The sequence below is a fragment of the Nannospalax galili genome, unplaced genomic scaffold (assembly GCF_000622305.1).
Source record: "Nannospalax galili isolate Female #2095 unplaced genomic scaffold, S.galili_v1.0 scaffold649, whole genome shotgun sequence".
Classification (NCBI taxonomy): domain Eukaryota; kingdom Metazoa; phylum Chordata; class Mammalia; order Rodentia; family Spalacidae; genus Nannospalax; species Nannospalax galili.
This window is the reverse complement of record NW_008359093.1, coordinates 1,511,459-1,522,158: the sequence shown is the minus strand read 5'-3', so window position 1 is coordinate 1,522,158 and position 10,700 is coordinate 1,511,459. Positions and strand designations below refer to the sequence as shown.

Below are 10,700 nucleotides of genomic sequence, written 5' to 3'. Positions count from 1 at the left end.
TTAAACAACTACTTGGGAGCTGATTCGAGTGGAAGCTAGGAGACAGTCATGGTGCTGGGCTCTTGAAATCTCAGCCAGGAGAAACAGGGGTTCCACCAGGCATCACCATCTTAGGACATTGGCCTCCAGTTAGCCAGGTGCCCAGGGGTCAGATGCCTGCCTAGGACGGCTCAAGCCATTCCTCTAGTGGCTTGGTTTCTGTTCATGGATGGTCCTTGAGCTAAGTGGGTGTTCAGGAGACAAGCGGTTATGTCTCCCCTTGAGGGACAGAAATGCCTTCTGTGTATTCTGGGACCCCCTCAACTTTGTCCAGGAGTCCATCCACTTGGAACTGCCTTGAACTAAAGGAAAACACAAGATTCAACTCACTTCTCATTTTTGTCTGGAAACCTGTGTCAGAAAATAGCACTATTATGCTAAGTCCCAGGGAAACTGCTTTGTGATCCTTACAGGATGGAAATTGAATACAAAATCTAAGGTCAAAGTAACCATACTTGACTGAAATGTGGCTCCACTGCAGAGCACTTTCCTAGCTTGTGGGAGGCCTTGAGTTTAATCCCCAATACTGAGATAATAGAAAACAAATGAAAGGAATAGTGTAAATAGCTGTTACACTTGTTTATTCCCTGTGTGTGTTTCAGCACAGGCATGCCATGTGCACACGTGGAGGTCAGAGGACTTTGGTTTCCTCCATCCACCATGAGTGTCCAGGGAGCAGGACTTGGGTCCTCAGGCTTGGTGGCCAGCACCTTTGCGTGCTGAGCCATCTTCCTTGCTCTGTATCTCTGGAGTATAAGGGTGTTGTTTCCCATGGGAGCCTAGGGATCGATGAAGCATCTCTTCAGGCCAGGCTGATCTCACACTCACTATGTAACAGGATGACACTGAGCCTCTCATCCTCCCATCTCACAAATGCTGAGATTACAGAGGGAGACCTCTAGATTATAGGTTTCTCAAACTCTGGAACTGCTACTTAGTGTCTCATGGTAACATTCCATTAGGATTGAGTGTTTATTCTGCTTCCATTCCGAAAACTGTAGACCCTCAGTGAGTGGACATTTTCTTCTGCTTCTTTGGTATCTGGGAAGACAGTGGCCATCTAGCTGGTCCTGATATAAGCAGGAGACAGTGAAGCAACCCCACTAGTCTAGAAAACATGACCAAAGGTATCTACAGAGATTATTTTTTTAAATGAATGTCAATATGGTTTTTTAATATTTTATTTATTATTTTTATTTTATGTGTATGAGTGAGCCAGCTCTCTAGCCCCTATGTTTTATTTTCTAAGAATATTTTTATTAGTCCAAAGAGAGGCAATTTTTAACATATTTTTCCAGAAACAACTTGAAGCAGGTTACAACAAAATATACATACAATGAATTTTAAGGGTGGAAAAGTAGGGGATGAGAAATCAAAGACTGGGGCTAGAGAGATGACTCAGCAGTTAAGAGCACTGGCTGCTCTTGCAGAGGATCCAGGTTCAATACCCAGCACCCACATGGCAGCTAGCAACTGTCCCTAACTCCAGTTCTGGGGGAATCCATCCCCTTCTTCTGACCTCCAAGGGCATTGCACAACACAGGTGCACTTACATACATACAGCCAATACACTCATACACATAAAATTAAAATAATAAATAAAATATTTTTTAAAAAAAGAAATCAAAGACTAAAGCCAGGCATGGCGGCATACGTCTTGAATCCCAGCACTTGGAAGGCAGAGCCTGGCAGATCTTTCTGAGATTATTTTTTTCTCTTGGTTTGGTTTAATTTTGTTTTCTTGTTGTTCTTTATTTATTTTTGCTTGTTTATGTGTTTCTTTTCCAGGGATGGTCTCCAGTACCTTGTGCTGACCTGGAACTTGCTAAGCAGCTACAAAAGATTCAAGGGATCCCATCTCAAAAAACAACAAATAATGCCGGGCATGGTGGTACATGTCTTTAATCCCAGCACTCAGGAGGCAGAGGCAGACGGATATCTGTGAGATCAAGGCCAGACTGGTCTACATAATGAGTTCCATCCAGGCCAGCTGGGGCTACAGGGAGACCTTGTCTCAAAACAAAAATTATAGAGCAACCAAAATCTCTCCTGTGATAACTAAGTTTTCAAGTGGAAGGAAAAATCACACACTTGAAACTTAATCAACAGCAGGATATGAGGCAGACCTATAGGCACAGGTACTTGGGTAGCTGAAGCAGGAAAATTGCAAGTTCAAGTTCAGCCTGGAGTACAGAGCAACTTCATGTTTAGACAGTGGTATTGGCAAGACCCTGTCATAAAGATTTTTTAAAAGAAAAAAGTAATAGTCTTGGATTTAGGTTAGTGGTACAATGCTTGTTTAGCATCCTTAAGGTCCTGGTCTCGATCTGGGGGGGAGGTAAATTTGTGAATAAGTCATGTCAAAGGATAATTAGAACAAAAACTAGGTTTCATACATGTTACTATGCGAAGCATTCAAAAACCCAGATACATCACCAGTCTAGTATTCCTTTAAAAATATTTTAAGTATGCTAGGTGAGAAAGAACTGATCTTCTTAAAGGGAGGGACTCTAGATAGGCTGACTAGACCTCAGTGGATGAACTTGCACTAAGGGACGTCTGGGAACACTAACTTGACACAATACACCTTAACACAAGTGACAGAATGTATGAATTCGGGGAGGTGGGGCTATGGGAAGGTACCAACGGGGAAGAGAATACAAAAATACAAAAGGATTAAAACATTCTGTATCAGCCGGGCATGGTGGTGTACGCCTTTAATCCCAGCACTCGGGATGTAGAGGCAGGTAGATCTCTCAGTTCAAGGCCATCCTGGTCTATATAGCAAATTCCAGGCCAGCTGTGGCTACAGGGAGACCCTGTCTCAAAGACAAAAAAAAAAGTTCCGTATGAAATACTATATTTTAAGTACATTTTAATTTTTATTGAGTTTTTGTGCATTTCATATAATAGATCTTAATCAAATTTAGACCTCCTCCCCAATCTGCACCCTCCTAGCTCTCCACTGAATTTCATGCATTCTGTTATATATGTTATGCCCTATCCAAGCATTTGTACCCAGATATCCCTCGATGCAAGTTCATCCACTGAGATCTAGTCAGTCTATCTAGAGTCCCTTCCTTAAAGATCTACTCTCCCTCACCCCGCAGTAATCAGTTGCCAATAGGCCCTCAGCTAAGGTGTGGGCCTGCTGCCCATTTCCCTAGTCCTATGATGGGTTTTTGTCTGAGTTTGCATGAGTCTTGCGCATGCTGTCACCATCACTGTAAGTTCATATGAGCAAGTTCCCAGTGGCTGAAAGGCTCTGTTTCCTTATGTTCATGTACCAACCCTGGCTCTTAAAATCTTTCTGCCTCTTTTGCAATGGTCCCTGAGCCATGGGTGGTGAGGTTTAATATCGGAGTCCTATCCAGAAGCACACTCTGCAGTCTCTTATTCTCTAAAACTTAGCCAGTTGTGACCTTCTGTGTGTATCACACTCTGCTGTATGAGGAAGCTTCGCTGGTGAGAGTTGAGGGTTTTATTAGTATTCTCTCTACCCCTGTTCCACTATACTCCATGAGTCTTAGGTGGAGAGGTTCCACTGTAGATGTGTCACTTAAGACTGGGCATCTCTCAGATATATATTCGATGTGTGTGATCAATTATGCAACTCTGTAACAGTCTTCATCTGCTGCAAAATAAAAGCTCTGTTGATGAATGATGTACGGTATGCTTGTCTGTAAATATAAGGATCCATATTTAGCATACAGTAAGAAATTTCATTTGTCTAGAGATAAGGTTTTCTCGAGGATCTATGACCTCTCCAGCCATGTGTATTTAGCTATATTCACAGAGTCACCAGTGAGTTCCCTCCCATTGAGAAGGCTTTAAGTTCGATTGGATAGCTGTTGATTACCCCCTAGATAAAAGTGCCACTACTGCACCAATAGTGATCATTTTCTGTGTCAATCATTGTGGCTATTAGGCTTTACAGATGGATTAGACCATTGATTGATTTTCTCCCTTAGTAGCTTGCATAGTATCCTCTAGAACACAAGATCTGAACATTAGTGGATGTGTATACTTGAAGGCTATATAACAAGAAGCACAGTGCCAAAAAGGAACCTTCCCTTTGAGTCGTTGGTCAGATAGTCCAAAAGACATCCCATATAACAAAGGCTATTGCCACAGTCCTTGATTACCTCCAAGAACTTGAATGTAAGACCCTATTGCTGAAGACAGGACATGCTTCAGACACAGGACTTGGAGCAATGGAGGTGGAACTGACCTACATTTTATTCTTTTGTGTATGCGTATGTGTCAGCAAAGTTGGAGGAAATGGGACAAAGTTCTCAGGCTCTGCTTTGTCTTCTTTCACCATACAGGTGTTAGGAATTGAACTCAGGTCATCAGGTTTGCCATCAAGTGCTTTTACCCATGGAGCAATCTTGCATGATGGAAAAACGTTCTTTTAATTCTTTTTTATTTTATAATTATGTGTATATGGTAGATATATGCTCATGTGAGGGCAAGTGTTCAAGGCATATAGAAGAGGGCATCAGATCCCCTAAAGTTGGAATCACAGCAGTGTGAGAAGATGAATGTGGGTGCTGGGGTCACAACTCAGGTCCTGTGTGAGAGCAGTCAGTGCTCTTAACCAATGAGCCACCTCTCCAGCCCAGATCATTTCTTTTAAAAATTGGGAAAGGCAGGGCTGGAGAGATGGCTAAGTGGTTAAGAGCACCAACTGCTCTTTCAGAGAACCCAGGTTCGATTCCCAGCACCCACATGGTGGCTACAAACTGTCCTTAACTCCAGTTCCAGGGGAATTCGACACCCTCTTCTGACCTTTGAGGCATTGCATGACATGGGTGCACTCACATACATGCAGGCAATGCACTCATATATTTTTTTAATTGGGAAAGGCAACAAATCATACTGACTCCTGCCAATCATTCCAACAATTAGGGAGTTTAAACAGGAGGATTGTCATGCTATTGGGGCCTGCTTTGGTCAAGAGTGAGATCCTGCCATTTAAAGACAAACAGGAGGAGGAGGACGAGGAGGAGGAGGAGGACAAGGAGGAGGAGGACGAGGAGGAGGAGAAGGAGGAGAAGGAAGAGGAGGAAGAAGAGGAGGAGGATGGGGAGGAGGAGGGGAAGGGAGAGGAAGTGGTTTAGTGGTGGGTGACTACAATCCAGGCACTCAAGGAGCTGAGGTATGATAGTAATTTTAGAACAGCCCCTCCAGCTTTAATAAAAACAGCAATACCACACTACCAGGACACACATCAAGCTGCAGGTAAACAACTATAAAACCCCTCTACATGAGTGGGAACAACACTGCCCACCTGAAGAAACCCAGGGCATGACTGCAAGAACAGCACTGTGACCTGCCACTCCACTGGGGGGTCTAGAAATCCCTGGACTTGTTCTTGTGACACCCCCCCACAAAATGGTCAGCAGGGGGGGCATTCATGTCCAGGTAGAGATGTTCATCAGTGCTGGCTCAGTGAAAGCAGGAGATGTCCCCCTGCAGCAGGCCAAGAGCTGGTGCATATAGAAAGCAGGAATCAACGCCAGGATCTGCAGTTTGCTACAGGAACCAACCTTCCATGAGTTCAGAAATATTCTGGGTCTGGGTCTGCAATGCCACATCTTCCTCGCTGCACAAACATCTTTGCAAAAACAAAGAGTTCCTAGAACTAGTTTAGGGGTGAGAAGAGCTCTGTGAATGCAGTTGTCTGGAGAGACTGAAGAGTCTTGGAGCCTCTTGAGCACAGAACTAGTCTGGTACTGTCCCTGCACTGTCTGCTGAGGCTGGAGTGTCACCTATGGCTGAAGCATCTCCTATGGCTGCATCTGTTTCAGCTGCAACTGCTGCTGGTTGAACTGGGTCGGCAGCTCTTATTGGTGGAGATTTGCCATCCAGCACACTCCTGAGTGCTACACCCTGGAACCTCACAGAATTTATCAAAGCTGTAGAAGATGGTTTCCTGGCCTTGCAATAAACTCCAGGGCCTGGGCACTCAGAATCTGTACTGGTAGGGTCAAGACAGGCACTCAGCCTCTGGGGCAGAATGATGAGTCCTCAATTAAGGAATGATGACATTTCCAGCTCAGCAGTAACACATCCCAGTCATTCTAGTTTCTCGTGGTGAAACTTGGTCATTCATGAAACAGACCAGGAGGGACAAAGGAGGAGAGAGGTCAAGGGGGAACACTGCAGGCACCAGCCAAGGTCCCAGATATGAAGGTGATGGGTTTTTGGTCTCTACCCCATTGTCCATCATACAGCTCTGAGGCTCTAGGGGCCAAAATGGAGGGATGAAGTTTGGAGGGGAAAGACCTGCAAACTTTACTGATAAAAGCTCTGGGTTCATTGTGCTCCACGGACTGGCTATTCCTCATCTCTTGCACATTTATTGGCCTTCATTACTGATGGAGCCACCTGACAATATTGAAGGTAAGCCATTTAATAACTCTAAACAGCAGCTTTTTTTGTCTCTTTTGAGACAGGATCTTCCTGTAGCCCCACCTGTCCTGGAACTCACTATGTAGACCAGGCTGGCCTTGAACTCACAGAGATCTGCCTGCCTCTGCCTCCCAAGTGCTGGGATTAAAGGCCTGTGCCACCACGCCTGGCTAAACAGCAGCTTTGCTTGGAATCCCATTGCTTGGGAAGAAGACAGAGGAGGATCAGGAGTTCAAGGCCAGCCTTAACTACACAGCAATTTCAAAGCACAGCTGGGCTATGACAAACCTTTTCTCAAATACAGAAGACAATAAGAAGCAAAGATTGACCTGATTCTCTAAGGTTCAAGTGAGAGGAAGAGCATCGAAGAGTAGGATCACTGGTTAAAAATACTTCTTGTGACAGGCACAGGAGGAAGAGGCAGGCAGAGCTCTGTGATTTCAAGGCCAGCCTGGTCTACAAAGTGAGTTCCAGACCAGCTGGGGCTACCAGGAAACCCTATCTCAAAAAGACCATTAATTAATTAATTAATTAATTAATTAATGTAAAAAATACTTTTACTTTTCCATAAGACTATTTGTACATCCAGCTCCAGAGGAATAAGACACCACCCCAGCCTCCTCAAACACCTACACTAACTTGCACATACCACCACACATACACACAGATTTGGGGGAGATGTCTTTTTGAGACAGGGTCTCCCTGTAGCCCCAGCTGGCCCAGAACTCCCTATGTAGACCAGGCTGGCTTTGAACTCACAGAGATCCACCTGTCTCCGCCTCCCAAGTGCTGGGATTAAAAGCATGTGCCACCATGCACGGCGGACATAATTTAAATTTTAAATGAATTAGTCAAGTGAAAGGAAAAATTCTACACTGCCAATTTAATCAAAAGTCAGATATGAGCCAGACCTGGTGTCACAGAGCTGAAATCCCAGCTAGTTGGAACCTGAAACAGGAGAACTGCAAGTCACAGGCCAGCTTGAGCTAGAATCACGTCAAGCTCAGCAGGGCTACATGGCAAGATAGTAAGACCTTGTCATACTTTTTTAAAGGATAAAATGTGGGGACTGGAGAGATGGCTCAGTGGTTAAGAGCACTGACTGCTCTTGCAGAAGACCCAGGTTCGATTCCCAGCACTCCCATGGCAGCTAACAACCATTTGTAACTCCAGCTCTAGCTGGAGTTAGATGCATGCATGCATGCAATATATTTTTATATGTATAAATGTATTGTGGGAAGGTGACATTTTTTCAGATGATTTATTGTTCATTGAGATTCAGAACTTCAAAAGTAGCAACTGTAAGAGTACACCTTCTTGACCATAGCTACACCATGTTAAAGTTTAGGCTGACTCTAGTTTCTGAAATTATCAGGCAGTTGGCCCAGAGTATGGGATGCCAGCTGGGCCCTGGTTGTGTTGGGAACAGGTCACAACATCCTAGAGTGCTCCTGATAACTGCTGATTTATGGCTTCTGTAGGTTATGCTTGGCTTGCTTCTGCAAAATAGCAATTGTTGTTAACAGACCCCTTTCTGGTTGGAAGACTTAGGGAAACTTTATTTCTAGGATATAATTACTATATAACAAACCCCCCCTAGAGGAAACTTTGTGACCAGAAAGGGCAAGGTAACTAGTAAGAATGATAAATGTCTGTTTATGAATGAGGAGGAAGGCACACAGATGTACTATGGTTCGGGTGGTGGGTTTGGATGGAAAATTGTATTTTCTTATGTATTTCCTTGATGTTTGCTCAAGCTTATTACTCAGTGATTAGCTTCTGTATTCTACTTGCTTGCCTAGCAACATGATCAATATAAAAAGAGCCAGAGTGCTTAGACTTGGAGCTACTCTCGGACCCTTTAGGAAAGAGTATAGCCCGGCTGTAATAAATCTACCTTTCCTTCTCTAGATTCACCTGTCTGTCTGTTTGGGGCATTTGCAGATCACAGACTATATTTTGCATTTTTTTTATTGAGCTTTTTTTTTTTTTTGGTCTTTTTTGAGACAGGGTCTCCCTGTAGCCCCAGCTGTCCTGGAACTCACTTTGTAGACCAGGCTGGCCTTGAACTCACAGAGATCAGCCTGCCTGTGCCTCCTGAGTGCTGGGATTAAAGGCATGTGCCACCACACCTGGCCTTTTTTTATTGAGCTTTTTAATTTTGCATATTTGATGTTAGTTTCTGTTATGTTTAAGTATTTTCTATTCAAATTGAAAAAGGTCAATAAAAAGTATTTCTTTTAAATCTGAACATCTTAAGTATAATTATTGGTCTTTTGTTGTTCTTTTGAAATGCATCTACTCAGTCAATTATTCATTTAAACATTGAAATACTGTTCTTTCTCCATTAACTTTTGAGTTCTTTTTATGTGTTAGATATTTTTTCACTCTGGACATAGCAGGGCAGTTGAACACAGGAACCAATATTATTACAACAGCATACATGACTCCTCTGTAAGATCAAGTCAGACAAAAATCTCATCATGGATAAGAGAGGTGGAAAAAAATTCAGAGCCTTGGCTGAGTTAAAAATGGCAACTGTGGGGCCAGGCGTGGTGGAACGTGCCTTTAAGTCCAGCACTCGGGAGGCAGAGGCAGGCAGATCTCTGTGAGTTTGAGGCCAGCCTGGTCTACATAGTGAGTTCCAGGACTACAGGGAGACCTTGTCTCAAAAAGACCAAAAAGAGAAAAAAAAATGCAACTGTTAGCTTCTGGGAGGGAAAGAATCAGTTTCCTTAAGTATATGACACCAGGTTGGTTAACTGGGCTATAGGGGATGGACCCATAGCCCAACATATTTGGGGAACCCAAATTAGACTCAATGATTCTTTTTATTGCATTTTTATGTATTTCATATATAAAATCATCTTTATGCCCCCTCCCCCCTCAATAGTCCTTAAAATAATAGGGGACATTGTAATAGGGCACCTTCTTGACCATAGCTACGGTCATGTTAAAGTTTAGGCTGACTCTAGTTTCTAAAATTATCAGGCAGTTGGCCCAGGATATGGGAACACATAACACATGCCAGCTGCACCCTGGTTGTCTTGGGAACAGGTCACAGCATCCTAGAGTGCTCCTGCTAACTGCTGATTCATGGCTTCTGTAGGTTATGCTTGGCTTGCTTCTGCAGAATAGCAATTGTCGCTCAATAGAATAGAAATTGTTAAGGGGACTCACTACCTAATCCTTGGGAACTTAAACTTTTCACTCCTGGTTAAAGTTTCTCTGTACAAGAAGTATCCAACAACATTTAGAGGTTCCTAGAACACAATTGGTACACAACAAAACCCCCCTAGAGAGAACTTTGTAACCCTTGAAGACAATGTAGAATAACAGTAAGACTGATAATGTCTGTTTATGAAAGAGGAGGGTCCGCACGGAGCACGCCCAGCTGGAGCCAGGCCGGCCCACCCACCCACATGTCCCAGAGCATGGCAGGCTGTAGCTGCCTGTGGCGCCTCCTGGCGCCAGGGGTGGGAGGATGGAGAGGTCCTGAGGCCACATGGGGAGCCCATCGAGGGTGCGGATGATCAACGTGCTGCTCCTGCTGGAGGCCACCGAGTTTTTGGAGCGCAGGGAGTGAGAGTGTGAATATGGCTATCCTTCGTCATTCCCTTCCTGACCAAGCCCCGGCTACAACATTCAAAGCCCCCTTGGAGGTTGAACCGGGCACAGAAACAGCAGTGGGTGCAGCAACACCAGCACTGCCAACAGCTCTACACACAATGACCTGGAAAAGAATCAACGCGCTCATCTGCACCTGTGTTTAGAACGCTTAAAAGTTCTGATTCCACTAGGACCAGACTGCACCAGGCGTACATTTGGTTTGCTCAGCAAAGCCAAAGCACACATCAAGAAACTTAAAGAAGCTGAAAGGACGAGCCAGCACCAGCTTGAGAACTTGGAATGAGAACAGAGATTCTTTTTTTTATTTAATAACCACATGATTAGAAGAAGCATTTCATTACAGCTTTAACATATTCAGTAATAACTTTCAGAGCAAAGATACATCTCTTTCAAAAGTGGATGTAAATTTTTAAGGTTCACAGTTTAATTAATACAGTTATACAATATTGAAGTCACTATAAACCCCATAAGACATAAAATTGAATGCGGTTTTAATCTTTAAAAAAGATCTCAGACAAGGCGTGGTGGCACACACCTTTAATCCCAGCACTTGGGAGGCAGAGGCAGGTGGACCTCTGTGAGTTCAAGGCCAGCCTGGTCTACATAGTGAGTTC

The 10,700-nt window shown here is 43.9% G+C and overlaps 1 pseudogene; it reads left to right on the top strand.

The window, feature by feature from the left end:
- The first annotated feature begins 10,059 nt into the window (after nucleotides 1–10,059).
- The window catches only part of LOC103725524, a 1,718-nt pseudogene continuing 1,077 nt past the window's right edge, over nucleotides 10,060–10,700 (top strand).